At 33.6% G+C, this 25,008-nt stretch overlaps 1 protein-coding gene across 5 annotated transcripts in view; it reads left to right on the forward strand.

Annotated features, from left to right (window-relative positions):
- LOC128193065 (uncharacterized) overlaps positions 1-25,008 on the forward strand; it is a 54,827-nt gene that overhangs the window by 9,948 nt on the left and 19,871 nt on the right. The window contains exon 1 of one of the 5 annotated variants that reach the window (XM_052866288.1): positions 2,045-2,196. The exons of the other annotated variants lie outside the window; for them this stretch is intronic. The gene's annotated coding sequence lies outside the window, so the exon portion shown is untranslated. Of the gene's footprint in view, positions 1-2,044; positions 2,197-25,008 lie in introns of those variants that run through there. 5 annotated transcript variants of the gene reach the window in all.

Genomic DNA, 25,008 nt, shown 5'->3' on the forward strand with positions numbered 1-25,008 from the left:
AGGCATTAGAGAGTTGGTGTGAAATAAAGAAATAAATATTCCCTTGAAATCTTTTTAAAGTTGATAAATCAATATGCCGATCGTGAAGTCCTCTTGTCACAGTTTTTAAAATATTATAAATGGTTGTATAGAATGGTGGTAGACGAATATATACATGTAGCTATAGCGTTTTGCATATATGCCAAATATAAATACATGTATAATCTACAAATTGTCTTCAATTCAGTATCTTTGTAAACCATTACATGTATTGTGCTGCCGCTCCTGAGTCCTATAACAAAACAGTAGGTTTGATTTAAACAATATTTTATTCAATATAATATATTGAATTGGAGTAGGCAGCAGGCACAGCCTATTTCAGCCCTTTCCCAAACAATAGTTTATAAAGGTTGTCAAATCTCTCCAGCCCCTCCCTGCCAAAATCCCAACTTTAAAAAAAATCTCCCACAGAACGTATTCATCGAAATACTTTGAGACAGTGAGCCACTTTAAAATATCGATTGAGTCCAGATTGTATATCACTTTAAGTGACTAGGTAAATGATAACACTTATCGGAATCGCCCAGTGCATAAGTAGGCTTTAATTTACGACCAATATCTAACCTCCTATCCAAGAATGCAAGATCTCGGAATGTCAAATCTTCACAGAGAGAGAAGGCCACACTATCAGAAATATATGTAGATATACACGACTTTCAGTGTTGTTGTTTATGAAATAAATTCAAATAATACCTAAAGGTTAGATTGTTGAAGAATACAAATTAATTGTAAGTTTAAGGGTATGTGCAATGTTTTAAGCTACTTGTCATGTATTGCCTACCCTTCATTTATCTTTACGTACCACCCTCCGTCTGCAATGAAATGTATTATAACGATTTTAAATGAAAAAAGAAAATATGGCACTGTCACCGTTTTTTTTCTGTCATGTCGGCTTTCCATGCATATTATCATTTAACAGTGGAACTAGCTTGCAATTAGAGACCCTTTAGATTCAGTCTCTTGTCGACTATAAAAATATGGAATAAAGAAAAGCTTTTATAAATGAACACTTAGCTAATCTTGTTGCTGTATTTGCAAGATATGATCAATAACTTTAGTATGTACTCGTTGTTGTTTTTTTATGTTCTTTTACCAATATGGGGGCCATTGTTGGCAGTGTTAGCCTCATCAGGAATTCAATTCGAACAAACCAACTCGCGTAATATACTAGTATAGGTATATGTGTAGACTCGCTGTCATTGCCGTTTTTAACTGCATCGTTCCTTCTTTGTGAAAACAACAGAACACAACATTTACTTTACTTCTATTTGACCATCTAGCCCACATAGTTCCGCTTGTCTCTATAACTACTTCCTACATTCTACGCCAACATTCCCTCACTACAACATTAAATAAGTTCTTGAAGAAATTCTTTGTACTGTCAACATCCACGCAATCATAATTATTAGTCCTATGAGACATTGCATTCAAAACATGAAATATGTCAAAATGGACATTTCTAGATTCTCTTGGTGTCAATATAACGTTAATTTGTCAAACTTTATCAATACCTTATTGCATTCTGATATTAAAACCAACACGTAAATTTTTTATATATTTAATACTGCCTAGCTACAAATAACTTTTATTAGTAATAAAAATACACATAAATCAATTTGAAACCTTATGTTTGCAACGTTGGAAAAAAAAAACAACCAAAATTGATGCTAAGCGGACAATACCTCTAATGCAACATATGATTATTAATAAAATGATGACAAATGTCACCAAGAAAAATCAATACTCAAACAAGATTGGAGTCAAAAGAAATGTATTGATCAGTTCCTCGTAGCTGTATTAACAGCAAACTCATTAAAAGTCATCGACAGTTGTATACTGTACATACTGTAACCAACTCGAACGCAACCATTTCTTCAAATACGTTGATTTATACATGTAGGCCTATACTCTTTCATTTCCATATTCATGACGACCCGTATACATTTAAGGAATAAGCAATTTGTCAGTGTATTTAAATGAAGTATGACGGATATGGAATTGCTGTCTTTTGATAAGTCTAACTAAAGGTGCGTTTAATTCGGTGCTTCAACTGCCTTCTTAGATGTCATAAATACAAAAGGTGCCTCTGCTTAAACACATAATTCTAAGAGTACCTGCTTCACACAAGATCGAGGAATATCAGCCTTTGCAAGCATGGTATGTTCTTCATCTATCTGCTCTTTGTTCCATAGTTTATTTTCAAAGAATTTTTTCTTGAAAAAAATTCTTACCCTTTAATTTTTTATATTCAACTTTTTAAAAAATCAGGTTTTTTAAGAGAGGGTTGGTGCAATTCCTGGGTTTTTTTACTAATCATTAGCATCAACATCATAAGAACCACCATGCATCAGTTTAGCTTCCATTGCATATCATTTATGTTAATTTTTTGGATTAAAGTTTGCCTTCACAGTTTTTAAATTTAAAAAATGGGAATTTGGGTGTTGGATTAAATAAAGAACATCAACCTGGTATTTTTCAGAAAACAGACACAGCCGGTTAATGAAATACTTATCAGAAATTAAAGATTTTTGCAATAGAACATAATCATAGTATTGATTATGCGACAAATTAAAGAATTAAAATCAACTCACAAGGGTTGTGTGAACAGATTTTATAGATTGCAATGGTTATGACGATTTCGCGTTCCATTAAATATTTACTTAAGTTTCTTGTATTTCATGATCAATTCGATTCCACCTACTATTCACAAACACAAAAAAAACCCAAACATTTTTGAACAGGTGATTGAATGAAAGACCATTATTCATCGACGAATGGGATATGTATGTACAAATACCAAAAGAATAAAAGCACAAGTTTGGGCAATATTGGCGATGACAAAACAAGCATTTGCATTACTTCTCTTTCTCTCAATTTTTAAGGTCTTCCGTTTCCAACGGAAGACCTTATTGTTTTCGTTCGGTTTCTTTTTCCCTATTATTATTATTATTAAGGTCTTCCGTTTCCAACGGAAGACCTTATTGTTTTCGTTCGGTTTCTTTTTCCCTATTATTATTATTTTTCTTTTTTTTTCTTACAAATTTTGTGCACGCGATTTCTAAGAAACGGTTCGACCGATTTTCATGAAACTTTCAGATCTGATAGATAGTGATCTGAACCTTATAGGTTTTTGATTTTATTGATGACGTCACTTCCGTTTTTGAAAAACTGACGTTTTAGCGCTTTTCAGAGGGGTGGCTTGTCCCTCTAAGTTCTCCTAAACTATAAAAGATATTGAGTTCAAACTTTCAGAAATAGTAGACGAAAGATTGTAGATTTGCAATTTTATTTTCATTTTGATCTAGCTTTAAAGGCGCCGAAGCTCGCCTGGACCCGAAAATTGAGATGATAAAAACGTCGTATTTTTTTGTGGTTTTCTTTAATTATCTCTTTTCTGAAAAATATTTTGTTAAGACATGTAATGTAAAAATAGTTGCTATTTAAAAGACCTTTCTTTTAAAATCAAGAAAAAGGGGCTGGCCCCTTAAATTAGGGAACCAAAAGGCTCTAAAGTCTTTTATCTATAGCCCTTTACCGAGGGATATTTTGTGAAATGTTATAGAAGCAAATATGTTCATCTCACAGTTATGTATTAAAGCAATGTAATGATTTTTCCATGTGTTACGTAATTAAGGGTTTTTAGGGGCCGAAAATCCAAAATTTCTATCACCCATATCTAAGAAAGGAAAAATATTTTTAAATGCAATACCGAAGAAAAGTTGTTCAAAATGATGTTCTCAACAATATGCAGCCTTCAAAATTTCGTTAAACAGCGCCTATAAGGAGATAAGGGATCGGCCCCTAAAACATTCTTTCTCATATATCTCCAAATCGGTAACGAATTTGAAAACACTTGTTGAACAAAATTTGTTTAGAATTAAATGACTTTTCATTTGATATCAAGAGAAAGGGGCTGGCCCCTCAAATTAGGGGACCAAAGGGCTCTAAAGTCTTTAATGTGTAGCCCTTTACTGAGAGATATTTTATGAAATGTTATAGTAGCAAATGTCTTTATCTTGCAGTTATGTATCCACGCAATTTAATGATTTTATCATGTGTTATTTAATTAGGGGTTTTTAGGGGCCAAAAGTCCAAAATTTTGATCACCCATATCTCAGAATGGAAAAATATTTTGAAATGCAGTACAGAAGAAAAGTTGTTCAAAAAGATGTTCTTAACAATATGTAACCTTCAAAATTTCGTTAAACGGCCCCTTTAAGGAGATATGGGATCGGCCCCTAATACCTCCTTTCTCATATATCTCCAAAGCGGTAACGAATTTCTGAACATTTGTTGGCGAAATGTGTTCAGAATTAAATGTCCTTTCATTTAATATCAAGAAAAAGGGGCTGGCCCCTTAAATTAGGGGATCAAAGGGCTCTAAAATTGTTTATCTATAGCCCTTTCATGAGAGCCATTTTGTGAAAGGTTATTAAAGCTAGATTAGGTATAATACGTTAAAATATACTAACAATATAATGATTTTCTCATGTGTTACCCAATTAGGGTTTTTTGGGGACCAGAGGTAAAGCAGTTTAATCTGTTCTATCTTAAATGGAAGAAATGCAAGTATTTAAAAAAGCGATGTAAGAGAACTTATAAAAAACGATACAAAAAAGCATTAGTACTTCACTGTTTTTTTACCATATGTAACTTTTTTAATTTTTTTTTTTATATATAACTTGTTTTAAAAACAAGACTATGCATTTTGGATACATACAATGCGCATGAATTTTCATGAACTACTTTGCTACGCGTTGAAGAAATGGGGATTGAATATATAACGCTTGTTGCAAAATTTAAGGCAGCAACTGTTGAACTTTTTTCTACTAGACAGACATATTGTTGTTTATAGCCGCTTACAAAATTTGGTCGCTCTCTGACGCTTTGCCGACATTAAAAGCATATGAGAGAGAGAGAGAGAGAGAGAGAGAGAGAGAGAGAGAGAGAGAGAGAGAGAGATTTTTAGTCTTTACCACACAATATGCATAAAGACACACCAAAAGAGCGCGGCTTTAAGTACTTCAGTACTTTGATTGTTTTTTGTTTTGTTTATTTGTTTATTTCGTGAAAGGTTTATTATCAACACAAGTTGATGCTTTACACACATCCACTGGATTTTAATTAGCAAACCGACGATCAAACACGATCCAGAAGAATGGGGGTAGTCCGTTTGAATATTTTCGGTTTTCCGGGGGGGGGGGTATTTTCGGTAATTTTACAATGCGAATTTAATAAATTTGAATTAAGCAGCGCTTAATTATATCTTTAATATGAATTGGCAATGTATATAACTATATATTATTTTCATATACAGGTTATATTTTTAATTTTATAATGCGATGGTTAAAGTTTGCTTTTTCCAATCACTATTTCTAGGTGTCTTAATATTGTGATTAGACACATTATCATCAAGTTTTAATCACTTCAACTTTGTTTCATTTAAATCTATTAATCTTGACTTTGATGGAAATCAATATGAATTTTTTTAAAAAATATATGGTAAAATTTATAGCACAAGGATAAATACATTGTAGCTACCTCAAGTACATGTACATGTATAAATATAAAAAATACAAAAACTCGAAAATTTATCGTGCGAGTTAATATGTTAGATCAGATCATTCGGCAAACATCGGCGGATTCCCTAACCTACATGAGATGATTTACTAATTAGCCGAGGTGTGCCGATTGAAAAATGATGTCATTGTCTTAAGATAGAAAAGATAGCGTCGGTCTGGAGAAACTACGCAGCTACTTTACACTTTTGGGCTTCGTAGAATTGAGAAGGCAAGGAGAAGCGTATCGGAATCAATATTAAGAAGAAGAGATAGAGGCAATATTAAGCAACATTAATCAGCAGAAATACACGTCTTGATTCCAGTTTATATTTAGGTCGTGACTCTTTTGATCAGTGCGCAGCGTAAGTAAAATTAAAAACATGAAAGTTCCATGGGTCTGATTTCAAAATGACACTGACATGAAAGTTTTCAATCATAACAAGATAGCCTTCTTGGTCTTTTCTACAGGCCAATGGATACTTATATGCTAGTAGTGATTGTTGATGTATCGAATATTGGTCAGGTCAAGTACAATCACTAGATTTAGCTACGTAGCTTGATTTACCTACATAGCTTTATTTACCTACCTGAAGTAGGTTTATTTAGATACTCAATCATACTTTTGTCTTAAATGGGCATTTGTACTAAAAGTGGCACTAAGGTGCAGCAGCAATTTTCAACTTTGAACTGATCTGAAAACAATTCATGAAAAAATCATTCTTAAAACTGTTGCTCTTTTTGCGCAAATGCAGTCAAAGTTTTAAAAGTTTTGGGGCTATGTATAACTGTTTATGTGTTACCAAATAGCTATTTTCTAAATGGGAAAACAAAGAAGAACAGTTCTGGTTAACATGATGATTGATTAGTAATAATTCAGCACAATATGAAACAATCACAATTATCCATGCCTCATTGCACACAAGGTGTCATACAATTAATCAAACAATAGAAATGCACGTTTTCTTTCAAACTGCTATAACGCAGCGATGTTTTAACTATTTTTGCTCTGGGTTGCTTTTATAAAACTACACAGTACAAATATAGATTGACAGTTCCTTGCGACTTTCTGTCTGTTTTACATAAAATGCAAAATTGCATAAAGGTAGCTAAATAAACCTACTTCAGGTAGGTATATAAAGCTATGTAGGTAAATCAAGCTACATAGCTAAATCTAGTGATTGTACTGGACCTGTTGGTTTATGCGTGTAAATATAGAATGCATTGCATAAAGTTGGCCTATTTGTTGATCAAATGGATGTTTGCCAGTTCTGATTTTTATGCTGAAATTTGAATCATGCTTAATGATTAGGTCAAGCATAATCTCTAGATTAAGATATAAAGCTTGAAAAGGAGTCCGGTCAAGTCGTACACAGACCAACTCGTACACAGGTCAACTCGTATACAAAAATTTCCGTATAAACAACCAAAAATCAGCTAGTAAACAAAAATTCCCGGTGTGTTTAACCGAAAGTCAACTCGTATACAAAAATTTCATATGCCTATATAATTTATGTCAAATATTAAATATGATAATAAATATAACAAATGCTGCATGCCAGTCATGAGTCAAATATTCTTACAACAGATGATGTATTTAAGAAAATATTATATAATATGTTACAGCAAAAGATGACTTTCATTGTCTAGAACGGTGATTAGAATAGGCTAACGTTAATGACTCAAAAATACCTTGTATACGAGCTGACTTTTGTTTTTTTATGCGGAAATGTTTGTATACGAGTTGGTCTGTGTACGACTTGACTGTAAATCCTTGAAAGTGCTTTATAGGCAATAATACTGCTATTTAGAATAGTTAATTTCACTTATTTTTTCATAGATGTTTTATTTCAGCATGCAAACAAAAATCGACATTAAGTGCACTTAAATTTGTATAAATTTTGGGTTATTGATTCATGATCACACAATTACTTGTTGAATGAAATTTAATGGTCAGTTATGCAGGGTAAACAAGGAAATAGATTGATAATAATTCAGCACAATGTAAAGGTATCATAGTTGTCCATACCTCACTGCAGAATTGGTAATGGACAGTCAGGGATTCATATTTTGTCTCTATATTTATTGTTGTTGATACATACAGGTTTGTTTCTGATTTTCAATTTAAGTTGTTCGTTATGAATTATCAGATTTTTATCAAAACCTACCCATATTATGGAAAATTAATTTTTGCTTAAGATTGTTCAAAAGCTGCAAAGATTAAGTAAAATCTATTTTTAATTACCAGTGAATTTTTTTGAATGGCAAAAAAAATAACATTATTGCGCAACCTGAAAGCTTCATCAAAGCCCTACCTGTGAAGAGACAATGGACATAGAATACTCAAATTGATAGTTAATTTTTATTTGATAAGATTGTACATTTTAAGTTGATTTCCAACACCAAATTCAGATTATTGAAATGGTGTAAATGGCGGGCAGGCGACTACCAAAAGGGTACCCCTATTGTACGGATAACTTATTAATAAATTATTTGTAATTTATGAAAAAAAAGCACTAGATTTTGAACTTGGCCATTTATAGTTCATATACATGTTGGGTACCCCTTTTTACAGATAATTCCTCTAAAATTTTCAAGATAAGAAGTTGATGCTTTGCAGATCAATTGTACATCTAATGGAAAATGTGCATATTTCTTGATTTTTGATAATTAATGAAAAAAATGCTACCTTCTGAACTCAGTTAGGCTAAAGGAAGTTAATAGTGTGTTTCCTTTTCCAGCTTTTAAAAAAACAGGGTATGTAGGTAGGAAAAATATTTTATTTTAATATTTCATTGTTTTATTTTCAACTTTGACAAAAACGGTATTGAGAAACACCAGGGTTTACAGGGCTCGACATGAACCAGAACGCTTCTCCGGTACCAGTTAAAAAATATACGGACAAGTGAATTTTGCTGGCCACTTGTCCGACTGGACAAGTGCAATTTTATCTAAAGAAATCTCCCAACATTTTACAAAGAAAAAAAAGTTTTGTGATAAGTTTATTGTTATAAGTTTATCGTTTAGTTATTTTGAATTTGGATCCCGACATCAAATTGCAATGTAATTGAGTTAGTGTTGATCGGGATTGAAGATCCCTAATATTAAACAACTTTCAATATTGAACTGTAAAGGTGTGGATCTTAGTTCTTTCAAAGTACAAAACACAAAGATACAGCTGACAAATCATGTTTAATGTCATAGGGAACCAATACATTTAGGAAAGACACTTTAGTTTCCATTTAAAAATGTCAGGTTATTAATTATAGCAAGAATAATCAATAAATAACTTTTTTTAGTAATACAGAACTGTAGTTTTCAAGTTGACAATATTTGATCTTTAATATTAAAATTTTTTTGGACAAGTGAAGTTGAAGTTCGGACAAGTAAATATCTTGGTCACTTGTCCGAATGGACAAGTAGGAAAGAAAGTTAATGTAGAGCTTGTTTATATCTTTTTCTCTGTAAAGTGAAGTTTCCAATGAGAGTAACAGTTTCCACAACAGAAACAGAAGAAATTTTTTTTACTGGTTTATAATATTTCCCATTTTACTCTATATTGACAGCAAGTGTGTTTTTATCAAAATGTCTCTACTGTAGTTTTTTTTTTAGTCTTTTTCCTCCCAAGTCTGATATTCATAGTACTGCTAGTAACTGCAGTTCTGAAGCTACACATAAAATTTGTGTTGGTATGCAGAAGAGCTACAGTTTCTATGATACCAACAAACAATTGAAAAATTTGTTTTCATGTTATTTGGAAATACTTAATTCAAAAAGTCTGTCAACAGTTTACCGAGCTCAACAAGGCTTCATGTATATATGAATTATATGAAATCATTGAAATTTGACGTACATGTACCAATCAACAAAAAATAATCTTTCAACTCAGTATAGTTATGGACACCATCAATTGAGTTTTTGTGCCCCCCTTTTTTTTTTTATAAATAACTTTTAAATGATTCCATCAACAATGATCATAGGTATTTTACAGACAGAATTTTTTTTTTCTGACTTTAACAAAGAAAACCTCAAAACAAGTCTCGAATTATGATAAACGATTTGTTTAATCTGTGTATGGTTGTCTAATGATTTTTAAGTCTCCCAAACGAAGTTTGGAGACTGAATGTGATTGTTTTTGTACGGTTCTTCTTCTTCTTATTCTTTTTCTTCTTTTAAGCTTTGACCTAGTTTGTCATGATTCTGAGAGATGGCTAAACAGAATTGTAAAAATTAAAACTCTAGGGTATGATAGGCTGGCATATGTAGTTGTGCACCCTGGTTTGATTTTTCTCATTTATGGTTGGCCAACCACTCTCTTGGGGGAGGGGGTGTCAAAAGGGTGTTGGGTCTAATATAGAACCTTGTGGGAAAAATTGTAGACTCTATTGTAAATAGTTATAACTTGAAAACGGACAGAGATAATTACTTACGGTTTTCAGAATCATATATTGACTGTTATAGGCAATATATGGGGTTTATTATATCTTGCCCCTGAGGTCCTCCCAACCCCCAGGAATTAGAAATGCCCAAATATCTTGAAAATGGTTGGGATCTCCACCATTTTACCATATATATTCTTGTTTGTTTTAAGGGGCATCAAATGGTATGTAGGTCATGGGCTCCAGGGGTAGTCCTGACCCCCCCTTACACAGGAAGTGCCCAAATATTTTGCAAACGGTTGAGATCCCCACCCCTAAGCCATATATATTCTTAATCCTTGTGTTAAGAGGCATCAATTGGTAATGTAGGTCATGGTCCTGACCCCCCCCCCCCCCTAAACAGGAACTGCCCAAATATTTTGAAAATGGTTGAGATCCATACCCCTAAACTATATATATTCTTAATCCTTGTGTTAAGGGGCATCAATTGGTATGCAGGTCAAGGGCCCCAGGGGTAGTCCTGACTCTCCAAACAGGAAGTGCCTAAATATTCTGAAAACGGTTGAGATCTCCACCCCTAAACCATATATATTATTGTTCTTTGTGTTAAGGGGCATCAAATGGTATGTTGGTCATATGCCCCCGGGGTAGTCATGACCCCCCTTAAACAGGAAGTGTCCAAATATTTTGAAAATGGTTGAGATCCATACCCCTAAATTATATATATTCTTAATCCTTGTGTTAAGGGGCATCAATTGGTATGCAGGTCAAGGGCCCCAGGGGTAGTCCTGACCCTCCAAACAGGAATTGCCTAAATATTCTGAAAACGGTTGAGATCTCCACCCCTAAACCATATATATTATTGTTCTTTGTGTTAAGGAGCATCAAATGGTATGTTGGTCATATGCCCGGGGGGTAGTCATGACCCCCCTTAAACTGGAAGTGTCCAAATATTTTGAAAATGGTTGAGATCCCCACCCCTAAACCATATATATTCTTAATCCTAGTATTAAGAGGCATCAAATGGTATCTAGGTTGTGGGCCCCGGGGGTAGTCCTGACCCCTGTTGAACAGACAATTTCCAAATATCTTGAAAACATTTGAGATCCGCATCCCTAAACCATGTTTATTCTTGTTCCTTTGGTCATGTCGGTTCACGTGATATACAGTGAATGACTCCTTTGGAACCTCATAAAGTTTCACAAATGAAAATATTTAAGTATTATTCTTTTTTTCTGTAGTTTGACCCATGTTAGTGATCCCTACCCCCAATGATGTCTTGTTTGTTTGGGAGACTCTACAATTGCCCTGATTATAATTACATCTTGTTCATTAAATGAATTTTTAACATGTTTCCAAGTAAGCTTATCTAGATTTTGGGACTAGCAAAGATATTGAAAAGAAATTTAGAGGCAAGTAAATTGACATAAACTTCTATACCAATAAGTTCCTTAGAAAATTATTATGAAATGAGGAGAATGGCAATCACCACACCATTTTCTCCATGGAAAATCACAGTTCAGAAATTATTCCATATTTTGCCATATTAAATACACTAGTCTATAAAATGCACACATGCTTAAATAACATTTCAACTTGATTATAATGAGTAATTTGTGATGTTGACTTAGAGGTCTTAATCATGCTACATCTATTAATAGCGTCTGTAATGGGGGATTAAATGTAGACGATAAATACAAATGCAGCTGATTTGGGAAAAACTAATCAGTTAAAACTGATGTTATATTGCCATTTTATAATTTTTTTTTAGATAAAAAGATTTAAGGATCCTCGACACCCCGTGACTTCTACTTTTCATTACAATACATCAACATAGCGAGTTAAGCGCATTGTGAAGAAACTTATATCGCTAATTTTTGTTTTATATATCTGTGGCGCAGTGGGTTTTGCATCAGTCTACCAACCTGCAGATCCCGAGTTCAAATACTGCAGGGACTTTTATTTTCATGAACAGGGGTAAAATGTTATTTAAAAAGTAGATTTTTCCCCCAAAATTTGAATTGTTTCGGTCATTTTCAAGTCGAACGCATGCTAGAAATCCATATCTTTAAGTAATGTAGAAGAATGGGGTTGTATGCAGTGTGTGGAGGACCCTTAAAGCAAAACACTTTTAGTTTCAAGTACCGGTATATGTTTTATTTCATAATGGTAATTAAGTTGCATCAGCTGGAACAAAAACATGTCAAAAGCGCTTCGGAGTGCTTAATATACCTCACTTTCTAACAAATAAATATTCTAGTAAAAGAATGTATTAAGTTTGGCAAATTATGCGTATTTAAACCATAATTATTGACTGCCGGGATAAAAAGATAAATTGCTTAGGGTCAGCTATAAATTTTAGAGTCGTCGGTGAACCAGAAACACACTGTTAATTTTGTTGGCCTTATTTCTCTTTGAAGAATAAAAAATAGGGTACTTTTTCTTTTTTGATAGGTAGTGTTTATCAATTCAAGTTCAACAAATTGATAATGGACACTGTTTACATAGAAGAAAACCGAGTTTGCTGTCACATTCACAGCTTTTCACTTGTTACTCACCTATCCTGATGTTGTGGTTGGTTTTTTTAATGATGCAAACTGTTTTCCAAGGCGTCAAGCTAATGCTTGGTAGCCTTCTAGTGATCGTCTGGATTGGCAATCGTCAAAATTCATTTTCTCCACCGCCTTTTTAATGCGCATAAGAAATAAGTTCCTTAAAGTATTACATGATTTTTATTCCATTTATTCAACAATATTGGGTACAAAAAACCCAACTTCGCCTCTGTTGTTATTGACAACTCTTTGCAAGTATAAATTTGCTTAATGAGGAAATGGCAGATAAATACAATGAGGTGTAAAAATTCACAAAATGTTAATTTAGTTTATCGCTTACATTTTAATTGGAGACCATGATTGATGGAAAAAAAAATTTAAATGTAAATTTATTTGTTGTCAGGCATAGTCTCCAAAATAAATGTAAGTGATAAAGGTACCTAGTGACTTTTTTGCCATAAATAAACATGATAATGCAGTTGGTTTGGTCGAGCATTTTAGTTAGCACATGGATTAAATTTGTTTGTATACAACTATACCATAACTAATCTTGTTTCAAACAGGAATTGAAGTGAATAAAAGTATTATTTATTATTATAATTAAGGACACCAGGGGAAGGGGGGAGGGGGGCACAATGGGGGATGAATTTTTACATAGGAATATATAGAGAAAGTGTTTGGAAATCTTTTTTTCAAAAACTAATAGGCCAGAAAAGCTCAAATTTCAGTGGAACCATCCACAGATACAGTGGATTCAAGATTGTTTAAATCATGGTTCCTGAGGTAGGGTGGGGCTACAATGGGGCATGAATTTTTACATAAGAATATATAGAGAAAATCTTCTAAAAAACTATTAGTCCAGAAAAACTCAAATTGAAGTTGAAACATCTTCCGATAGTGTAAATTCAAGTTTGTTGTTTAAATCATGGTCACCAGGGGAAAAGGCGGGGCCACAAGGGAGGATGACCTTTTACATAGGAATATACAGAGAAAACTTTTAACATATTCTGGGAATGTTTTCTGTCCAAAAAGCAGTAACCTGTGTGAAAGCAGGGATAAAGGTGGGGGGGGGGGGGTTATATAGGAATAGAAAAAAATCTTTTTACGGGTACAACAACAAAAGGGGCTTGGTATATACCATAAAAATATGTGTATAAAATCCATGGATTTTGAAATATTTTTTTTGCAAGATCTACTGTACTTAATTGGCAAGATTGACTTTGATACTATAATGCTAATTTGATAATTGATAAGGCTATTGTTGCTTAGGTGAGTGATGTGGCCCCTGATCCTCTTGTTGTTCCAATAGAACCTCTTAACTTTTTAAATGACTTGACTGGATGAATTTAATTATAAAATTCCATCAAATTTGCTTGAAAATTATATTCCATTAATTTGTAGTATTTGTCATGTTAAAACCACAAATTACATTACCTCCATTTATAAACCTTTCATATATGTGCCATAAAGAATTGCTATAATACTTAAGCATTATTGTTTCAGTATCTCTTTCGCTGTAAGATACTGCCTTTGGAACTTTGCCAATAAAATACAAAAAACAACATAACAATCTTTTAGACAAGAAGAAAACTTAAATAATGCCAAAAAGTTTTTAAAAAATTGAAATCCAAAGCACAAGTTAATCCTTTAAACGGAAATGGGCATGATAACTTTAAAATGTAATTGATGATTTTTTTCTGCAAATGATCACTAACTTCATAACCAGCATGAATCATCAAAGAAAGCAATTTATTGTTTATATTTATACCCCCGCAAACAAAGTTTAGGGGGGTATATTGGTTTCACCCTGTCCATCTGTCTGTAGAGTAGACGCAACTGTCCCCCCTATAGAATTTTTTATTACTGCATGCTAGGAACAGTTTGAAAATTTGTACATATGTTGAACACCATCTGAAGATGTGCACCTGCAATTTTATTTCAAGATCAGACAAGATATAATAATTTTATGACAGTTTTCATTTTCCTTATTCTATATATTGTACACTAATGTTGAAAAGTAAGGGAGGTAATCCTTACAGATTTTGTTAATTAATTATAAAACACTCTAAAATATATTTACATAAGTACATCCAGGTGGAGGTTTTTTGTCTTTATGTCTTAATTAATAAAGCAAAATTATTTTTTATAAGTATTCTATCAACTGACAATGCAAAGTTTTCGTTTGTCAATGATAAATTCTTAGGAGCTAGTAAGAACATCAAAGACAAGTGTAGCTGAATTCATTTGTCCCAAGGGAGCCATTATCTGAGCCATGGTTCAGATGGAGCATGTGTTTAGGCAAAATTGATAATCTGTAAAATGGGTGATGGTTTTTGGGCTATTTTAAAACCGTTTCATATAAACCAAAAGTTTCAATCATAAGGAAATAAATAATATCATTATTAATAAAGAAGTTAAACTATTTTTAGAAGTGTTTTGGCAATTTAAAATTGTTTGTAATATTAAATTTTCCTTTTTACATATTTTTACATAGTATGGTAATTATGGTAATGTTTTGGGAGTTTATTAAATTTAACAAGCTCATCAAAGAAAATCATAGTCCTATGAGATCAATTTTCTGATTTGGAGTTCCATTGTGCCATAGGAGAAAGTGAGGAAAATTTGAAACAACTAATTGCATCTGTCAAAACTCTTATTAGTAAGATATTGAAAGTTTTATCAACAGAAAAACATTGCTTGGCTACCGGTATATCCATTTATTGCAAAGGGAGGGGTTATTGTCATTTTGTTGGTTTTTCTTTAAATCAATTAAATTATAAAAAAAATATATCATCAGATACATACATTTGTAAATGTACTACTGTTATAGATATATATATATATATTTACAGTGAAATTCAGACAATTTTGATTGTAATTTTTCTTTGTTAACTAACTTTTATTTTTTTTTTACAATTCTAGAACTTTTTTTTTTATGTCTTCCAAACCTTTATTATTGAATTCAATTTTTTTGTCCCATTTGAAATTAGCCTTGCAGAGTTATAAGTCCCATTAGGACAGTTCTATTTACATATTTGTTTTAAGAAATTAATAAATCGATTGTGAAAAGTAAGTAAAATTCACTATTTTACTGATTATATACATCAGGACGTTAGCAAAAATAAACATATTTTGTGATGTATATATTGTATGAGAATCACTCAATGGAAGCTTGAGTATTGCCAGCTACCACACAATACAATACATACCACAATATATTAATGTGATACCTCGTGTTTTACAATATAGTAATAAACTATAAATAAACTGGTATCTATATAGATTCAAGTTTCCTCAAATCATGACCACTAGGGGGTAGGGTGGGGACACATGGAAGGGGGGGGTGTCAAACTCATACATAGAAATATATATAGAGTAAATCTCTAGAAGTTTTTTTCTCTGAGATCAGTATCCATAGGTAATGTTCATTCAAGATTTTTCAAATCATAATCCCCAATGGGATGGATGAAACAATGTAGGGAGGGGGGGGGGAATGTTTAGGGGAAAATCTTGATACATCTTTATCTAAAACTCAATATGTTTACAAAATTTTTAACTTTTAAATAATGAAATTGAATTTGTTCAAATCAAAATCTTGAAGAGTAGAATGGGGCCACATTGGGGATCCAACTTTACAAAATAGCATTTTGATTATTCACAAAAGCTGAAATGTTAAGATAGCATTATGACTTATTGCTGATTCTTTAAGATATATAGACTTTGCTGCCTGGACTATTCTTTGGCCTTAGAACGGGTTCACATTTTGATGTAGGAAAAGGTAGTTATGATAGTAAACCTAATATCCAAGGGGAAATTATTCAAGATCTGCATGCATTATACTACATTGTCCAGATGGTCTGTATTATGACTTTATTAAGTTAATTTTATGATACCTACTGTTATTTAGGTGAGCAATATGGCCCATGGGCCTCTTGTTTATGACATTCCATTTTCACTTAAAATGTTTATATTGGTTCCCAGGAACATATAATCTGTTAATCAGTTGTAGCTCTGCACTTCCTTGCAGATTTTAAAACTATTTTTAAGCTACCTACTGATTGAGACAGAGAGAGGTGTTTATATTTTCTGAAGTGTGTTTAAGTGTCACTAATAGTGTTTGCCTTTTCAATTCATAAATCCACAATGCAGTTAATGATGTTTGACCACCCTCATGTTTGGATAGTAATTGAAATAACCTTAATAAGGACCAATTAAATTGGAAAATTTACAAGGTCCAAACACATTTCATTCAAATACTGAAACAATGTTCCATCAAAGTTCTTTGTTTATTGCGGATATTTTAATTAAATTGTTTGATCAAATTCATTCTAATTTTATTTTTCAAACAATCAGTAAAAATAAAATAATTATAATAGTTAAAGGCGCAAAGTGAAGATTTTACTCTTAAATCCCCCCCCCCCCCTCCCACCCACCCCAAAAAAAAACCCCTCTTTACATAGATTTTTAAAAATTGAGCTTTCTGTGTTGGTTAAGATTTGTATAATGAATAAGCACTAACAATTCTAAAATGTAATTTTATTAAGATTGAAATATGAAGTCTTAATTTTTTATACCATTCATAATGAAAATACCCCATTAATTCTAAAAGCAAATCGATTTGAAAAATTAATACAATATGTTCAAAGAGGTTTACATTCACATTTTAATGAAAAAAAATTAATAAACAAATAAAATACTTTTGTTATTGATTTTCATGAAAGAAAATTGATTAAAAGTTTGCCATTAAATTACTATCAGCAATATATAAAATGGTTCATGATAATATCCCTTCATGATTTTTATGAATTGTTTAAAATGTACAGCTTGCTATTGTTTTAATTTAATAGATCCTTATTTGGACTATTTTTAATCGTTATCCAAACATTGGGCTTGCCATACCCCAGTAGCTGCTTTTATGGATTATTTTTAAAAATGACAATGATAAACTCAGTGACTCAGTGTCACATACACATCCTTTTGTGTCTTCCTCTAGAAAGATAAACACAAAATGCGAGTATATGTCTTTTAATTTCCCTCATTTGTGGTCAACCATCAGTTAGCTCTACTGTTTATAAAAACATGTTAGATTAGATAATTAAAGTCTGCACAGAAGTATGAAACACAGAATAAATATCTAATCATATTCACAGTTTAACCAATATTTATTTACATTTTAAGAAGGCTCAATGGTCAACATGAACAATCAGATCTAAAGAAAAAAATGAAAGACATGAATTTTTTATTTATGAATTATTATTAAAGAAAAACACCATAAACTTTGACGATAAGATACGAGTATTTCTATATGAAAATTTCATAATAGAGATGTTCTTAAAGAGACCAATACCGTATAAAAATGGTCACGACCATCCAGTCCTCTAAAGTGTAAGTGGCAAATCGTAAATAATCGAGATATCAATTTTGTTTTATGAATCATGTTATTAACAACACTAAAAGATTCAAAACTAATAAAATAAATTAGATTGATATTGTCGGCTGTAATCGATTAAATTCCTATTTCAAGTACTGTCGAATCATTTATTTTCGTGGGGTTAAATGTTCGTGGGTAGCTAAAAATTTCCCTGCTTCATGTGGACGTAATTTCATTGGTAGTGGATCATTTTAATAAATATTAAACAAATGATTGTATATATGTTCGTGGGAATGTAAATTCGTAGGCAAGGGTTACAAATGTACCAATGAAAGCCACGAACATTGGTCCCCACAAACAATGATGATTCCACAGTACTCGACTCGACTACAGATTATTGTCAATTCCACAGTATATTAAAATTGCTGTGACTACAGATTATTGTCAACTAGTTATAGTCAACTAACCGTTACAATAGATTATGATTAGTTGATACAATTATGTCATGCCTAAATTTTAATTAGAAAGAAAGTCAATAATGTAGAAATTGTTTTGAAAACTTTAAATTTTAGATATATTTTACAGATGCCAAAGAGAAAAGGTGTTAACACTCGACACAAGCGAGAAAGAGAAAGGGAGAGAAAGAGACAGAAGAGACGCACATCTGTTGATGAAGATGCCCAAACCGACCAGACCTTGACAAAGTTCTCTGTTCCTTGCGGGACAGAGGAGGAAGCTGAGGCAGCTTCTCCTGGTAATTTTCCGGGGCACGGTTCTATGGGGTTTCCGCCTAAAGAGGAAAAACCCCTGGCCAGGGTGCAGGCCTCGCCTCGAGTGAAAATGCATTCACCTGCCCCGAGGTTGCCATCTCCTCGGGGAAGTCGTCTGTTTGTCCACGAACAGGACAAGGCACCGTCCCCTGACTCCCTAGAAAGGGTTTGTGCTCCACCGAGGGCACCTGGACCGGACACCGTGCACGTGTCTGGACCAGCAGGTCAGGCGCAGCTGGAAACCTCTATGTATGGAGGGACCAGCAGGAAAACAAAAGATGAGGGCAACTTGAGGGTAAACAAAAAGGAAACTGAAAGGAAAACAAATAGAAATGAGAATGAAAATTATGCGAAAAATGTTATTTCAGATAAAGATATTGACGAAATCAAGAGAGAAAGAAATACTGGTCAGTGTTTGCAGAAATCATGTAAAACAGGTAACTGTGAATCAACTTATTCAGTACAGGGGTCATTTCATCAAGCTAATCCATTGTTTGAAGACAATGCTGGAACTCAATGCGTTGCAAATTGTTTAGCAGGATTGGCCTTTCACAAATTTAAAAATGCAAAGCATTGGACTACACAAGATATGGATAGAGTGTTAATGACAGGGAATGAGTTGTATTCGTATTTGCAAAAGAGCTCATCAATTACTGAAAGATATTTGCTTGTTGAAGAATTACCAGAACTGTTTGAGTGTTTTAATCGATCGTACCAATTTCATGCAAAAGAATCACTTGCAAGTGTTGTTATGGCTGATGATGAATTGAACTATGCAGAATTTAATGCATTACCTCTAGATGAAGCTCTTCAGGTTGCTCTTGCGGAGACTGATGGTTGCTTTGTTTGCTTTGGTGGTAACACCTTTTTAATAGGTAAAACAGAAAGTGGATTTTTTGCTTTTGATTCTCATTCAAGGTCTTCTAATGGGATGTTAAGTATGTTTGGAAAAAGTACAAGGGTTTTACTTCAAAATTTAGGTGAAGTATATTCACACATACAAAATCTTGCTCTTTCAATGAGATATTCAAACAGCGTTGAATGTAATTTGACTGGTGTGTCCTGCAAAATGAACTCTATTGAACATGACAATATCAAGCTAGAGAACGAACACTATTCTGGTGAACAATTTGAAAGCCCTATGTTATTAGAAACAACGAGTGTTGAAACACATGATCAAAATGATGATGTTGTGTTCATTAGTCAAGAACAGTTTCAGTTCAGTTTTTCCCCATTGAACTTAAGCAGCAAACAACATCTTTGTCAAAAATTGAATGTCCCTTACCTATCAAACAGAGATTTAATTGATATCCAGTGCTCCAGAACAAACATAACTACACCAAGGCTAGAAAAAGAAATCTTAGGAGATGGAAACTGTTTTTTTAGAGCTGTTTCATTCAGTCTAACAAACTCTGAGGATTTTCACAATGTAATGCGCAGCGCTGTCTGTAAGCATATGATGGAAAACAAACAGTTATTTCAACCATTTGTAGATAATGAACAATCTGTTGAAAGTCACATTTCTTCTACAAAAATGACACAGGAAAGTATATGGGCTACTGAGGTTGAAATATTTGCTACAGCTCACTTACTGAACAGCGATATATACACATTCTCTGGAGGGAGATGGATAAGATTTGCAGTGAATGATGTAGAACCGGGTGACCAAAATAGAACAGGGGCACTTTACTTTAATCATCACCAACAAAACCATTATAATATTGTGCTCTCGGTTAATGGAGAAGAGTCAAACTTGACCCAAATGCCAATACTTAAAAGTTCACTTGAGTATGAAAAGCGATATCGAAACCGGACACGAATGCAAAAAATTAGACAACAATCGTCAGAACTACAAAAAAACCATAGTTATGCAGAGGTACGGAATATCTCTTTGAGAAAGAAGTACCAGAATGATATGAATTTTAGAAATAAAAAACTCAAAACAGCTGCTCAAAGATATTTGGATGATGAAGAATTTCAAGAAAAAATTAGATATGTTAGCAAACAAAGGTATCATTCTGAAATTGACTACAATATCAAAACAAAAGAAAGAAGCAGGGAAAAAAGCAAAATCAAATATCAAAAAGATCCTAACCATAGACAAAGAGTGAAAACGAAAATGGTTAAGGCATATGCAACAGATCAAGAATATAAGAATGCTTCCAAAAACAGAAGTATTGAGAAGTATGCAACAGATCTCGAACACAAGCAAAAATTGAAAAAGAGAAGCATTGAAAGGTATTCAACTGACAAACAGCACAGAGATGACGTCAAAAAGAAAAGTATTCAAAAATACGAATCAAACGCTGAACACCGAGAACATGTCAAAACAAACAGTAAAATGAAGTACAAGTTGGATGAAGTGCACAGGATTCACGTCAATACTGCAAGTACATTGAAGTACAGGGAAAATGAATACTTCCGGGAAACAAAACTTAATACAGCAGCTATGAAGTATGAAAATGATGATTTATTCAGGTCAAAAAGGAAGGCTTCAAGTAAAAATCGATACGATTCCAGTCCAACGGCAAAAGCACAAATTAAAGAGAGAATAAAGAAACAGAGAAATGTTCAACGAGCTAGATTGGAAAATCAGGAAGAAACTGTGAAAGTCTTTAAAGAAAAAGCTAAACAAGGGATAGATTATTCCTGCTGTTGCTGTGATCGGCTCTTATTTAAAAATCAAGTTCAAAAGTGTGAACGACACACATATGCAAAAAACGAACATGCAGCAAATGTTGCAGAGGTTTGCATTCAAGAAAAGTATTGCCACCAATGTACAGAGACGTGTGAAGAAAATTGTATAAAATCCAATTTATGGATTTGTTTTACATGTCATAGGAAAATTTTGAGTGGAAATATTCCAGCAGAAGCTGCAGCTAATAAAATGGCGCTTGAAAACATTCCAAAGGAATTTGAAGAACTTAACAGTCTTGAAAAACACTTGATTGCGATACACATTCCGTTTATGAAAATTATGGCTCTTCCACACGGAGGTCAACAAAATATTCATGGACCAGTTGTATGTGTTCCATCAGATCTGAAGAAAGTAACAAGTCTACCAATGAAACCTGAGGAAGACCTCTTACTAAGAGTGAAGTTAAAGAGAAAACTAAATTATAAAGGATACATCGAATACCAGTTCGTTAATCCAAAACACGTATTCGAGGCATTACAGTATTTGAAAACTAACAATCAATGGTATGAAGATGTAGCAATAGATACAAGCTGGAATGGAACTGTCGAGAGTAACCTTACAACTGCTGAAATTGAGGAACAATCATCAAACGATGATGAACACCAGCAGATTGCGACAGATTCTTGTTTACAACCAGTTGATATTGGTCAGGTGGTTCTCGATCATTACTTTGATGATATTTATGATATTGCTCCAGGTGAAGGAAATAATCCGATTAGAATGTTACAGGAACCAGGTAATGAGGCAAAAACATTTCCGTACCTCTTTCCTACTGGAAAATTTTCATGGAATGAAAAAAGAGAAACACGAATTACACTGTCAAGATACTTCAACAATCGTCTTATGAATACTGATGATAGATTCGCGAAAGACAGCAGCTACATCTTTTTCAGCCAGTTTATGTCCGACTTAAATCAAGTTATAGAAAAAACACAAATATCTGTCAGAAAATCTGTTAGGAAACTTCAATGTGACCAAAATATGACAGCTAATATGGTACAAAACCCCGAAATTCTATCAAAGCTGATGAGAAATGACGAGGCTTTAAGGTTTATGCAACCCATACGTGGAACGCCAGCATATTGGTCAGCCTCACAAAAAGATCTGTTTGCTATGCTTCGTCAGCTAGGAATACCAACGTGGTTTTGCTCATTTTCTGCTGCAGAACATAGATGGAATGATGCAATTTCAACGATATTGAGACAACAACATGATCCAAGAGATCCAAGTATGTTGGACTGGAGTGAAAAAAATGAAGTTCTGAGAAGTAATCCTGTAACAGTTGCTAGAATGTTCGAGCATAGATTTCATGTTTTTCAAACAGAAGTGATATTTTCACCATCACAACCAATTGGAAATGTTAGTGATTATTTCCAGAGAGTCGAATTCCAGCAAAGAGGGTCACCCCACATGCATTGCTTATATTGGGTAGAAAATGCTCCAAACATTGATGAAAACGGAGAGGAAGAAGTATGCACTTTCATCGACAAATATGTGAGTTGTGCAATACCATCTGACAATGAAGATTTGGAGCTCAAGGATATTGTTTTGTCTGTACAACAACACAGCAAAAAACATTCCAAGTCGTGTAGAAAAAAGGGCACAGAATGTAGGTTTAATTTTCCTAGACCTCCATCTGAATATACATTCATCAATTCTCCTTATGAGGAAGACAACATCGAAAATGATACAGATACAATTCATGTAAAAGAGGAAGAGTCAAAGGCTAAACAAATCCTTTTACAAGTTTGGAATGAAATCCAAGATGATGCAAACGGATTGGAAAACACAGACCAGGTTTTCGAAAAGTTGGGCTTGACACAAGCACAGTACATGGAAGCACACAAACGATTAGCAAAGAAAACGTCAGTTGTTTTAAAAAGAAACCCATCTGAATTATGGACCAATCAGTATAATCCGTGCCTTTTGAAATGCTGGGATGCTAATATGGACATTCAGTTTGTTTTGGATCCATTCAGTTGTATCGTCTACATTATTTCTTACATTTCGAAGTCTGAAAGAGAAATGGGAATGGTGTTAAGACAAACCAAAATAGAGGCAGAAGAAGGAAATGAAAGTGCCCGATCAACCTTAAAGAAAATTGGATCTGCGTATTTAACACACAGAGAAGTGGGTGCACAGGAAGCTGTTTATCGGGTGTGTAACTTGAAAATGAAGGAATGTTCGAGAAAGGTTGTTTTTATACCAGTTGGGGAGAATCCAACGAGACTGACAAAACCATTGTCTCAAATCAAAAGAATACAAAATTCAAGAAAAACCGATGAAATTGAGGAAGATGACGATGAAGACATATGGATGACAAACATTGTAGACAGATATGAAAGTCGGCCAAATGAACCGTTGTTTCAAAACATGTGCCTGGCAGAATTTTGCTCAGAATTCAGAGTCCTTGCCAAATCACAGGTTCCAAAGACTAAAAATGAAAATGTGTTTGAACTGCAAAATTCAAAAGGATTTATTCAGAAGCGAACACGTGCCAAGCCGGCAATAATACGATACCCAAGATTCGATGCTAAAAAAATGCCGGAAAAATATTACCAGTGCCAATTACAACTGTTCTTGCCTTACTGGGGAATTGATCAACTAAAACCACCAGGCTATGATCAATATGAGGCATTTTACGAAAACGGGCACGTGCGAATATTAAAAAAACAGAAATTGCAATCTGTCAAATCCATTGTTGACACAAACAAAGCAAGGTATGCCCAAAATGAAGATGTAATCGCAGAAGCACAAGAAAACTTCGAACAGATCGGGGAGCCAGAAGATGCTTGGGCAAATCTTTGTCCAGAGACAGAAGTAATGAGACATGAATGCTCTAGAGATAGAAATGTTGATCTAGACTTGAATGCTACAGAAGAATTGCCAGACATGCAACCTCAAAATAATTCTGATGTTCTTTACAAGGTAAACCAAAATACACAGTCAAGAGAACAGATAACGCATGTTCTACAAAATTTGAATGAGACTCAAATGAAAGTATTTTACTTGGTGAGAGATTGGTGTTTAAAGAAAAGCTTCGGCGAAAAACTTGAATCGCTGCACATTTTCATAACTGGCGGAGCAGGAACAGGCAAGAGTCATCTAATTAAAGCCATACAGTATGAAGCATCACGCTTACTGGAAAAAAACTTGACAACTCCCGATAGTGTTTCAGTTCTTCTTACAGCTTTCACAGGAACAGCTGCATTTAACATCGGAGGAAATACTATTCACCATTTGTTTTCACTGCCAAAACATATGCCATTGCCTTATGAACCATTGAGAGAACAGAGTCTCAGTGAAATGCGAGTTCAACTTTCGGATCTTCAAATTCTGGTCATTGATGAAATTTCAATGGTGTATAAAAGATTATTATACTATATTCATGAAAGACTAGTACAGATTAAGAAATGCAAGGAACCATTTGGGGGAGTGTCAGTAATTGCCGTTGGAGATTTCTATCAACTTCCGCCTGTGAAACAGCGCAAAGATGAACGTCTCTATAAGGATAGTGCTCTTTATCCTTTCGATTTTTGGGTAGACCTTTTCAAGGTAGTAGAATTGACAGAGATTATGAGGCAACGACAAGACATTCCATTTGCAGAGGCACTGAATACACTTCGAACAAGAGAAATAAA

This window comes from Crassostrea angulata, chromosome 7, assembly GCF_025612915.1.
Source record: "Crassostrea angulata isolate pt1a10 chromosome 7, ASM2561291v2, whole genome shotgun sequence".
Taxonomy (NCBI): Eukaryota; Metazoa; Mollusca; class Bivalvia; order Ostreida; family Ostreidae; genus Magallana; species Magallana angulata.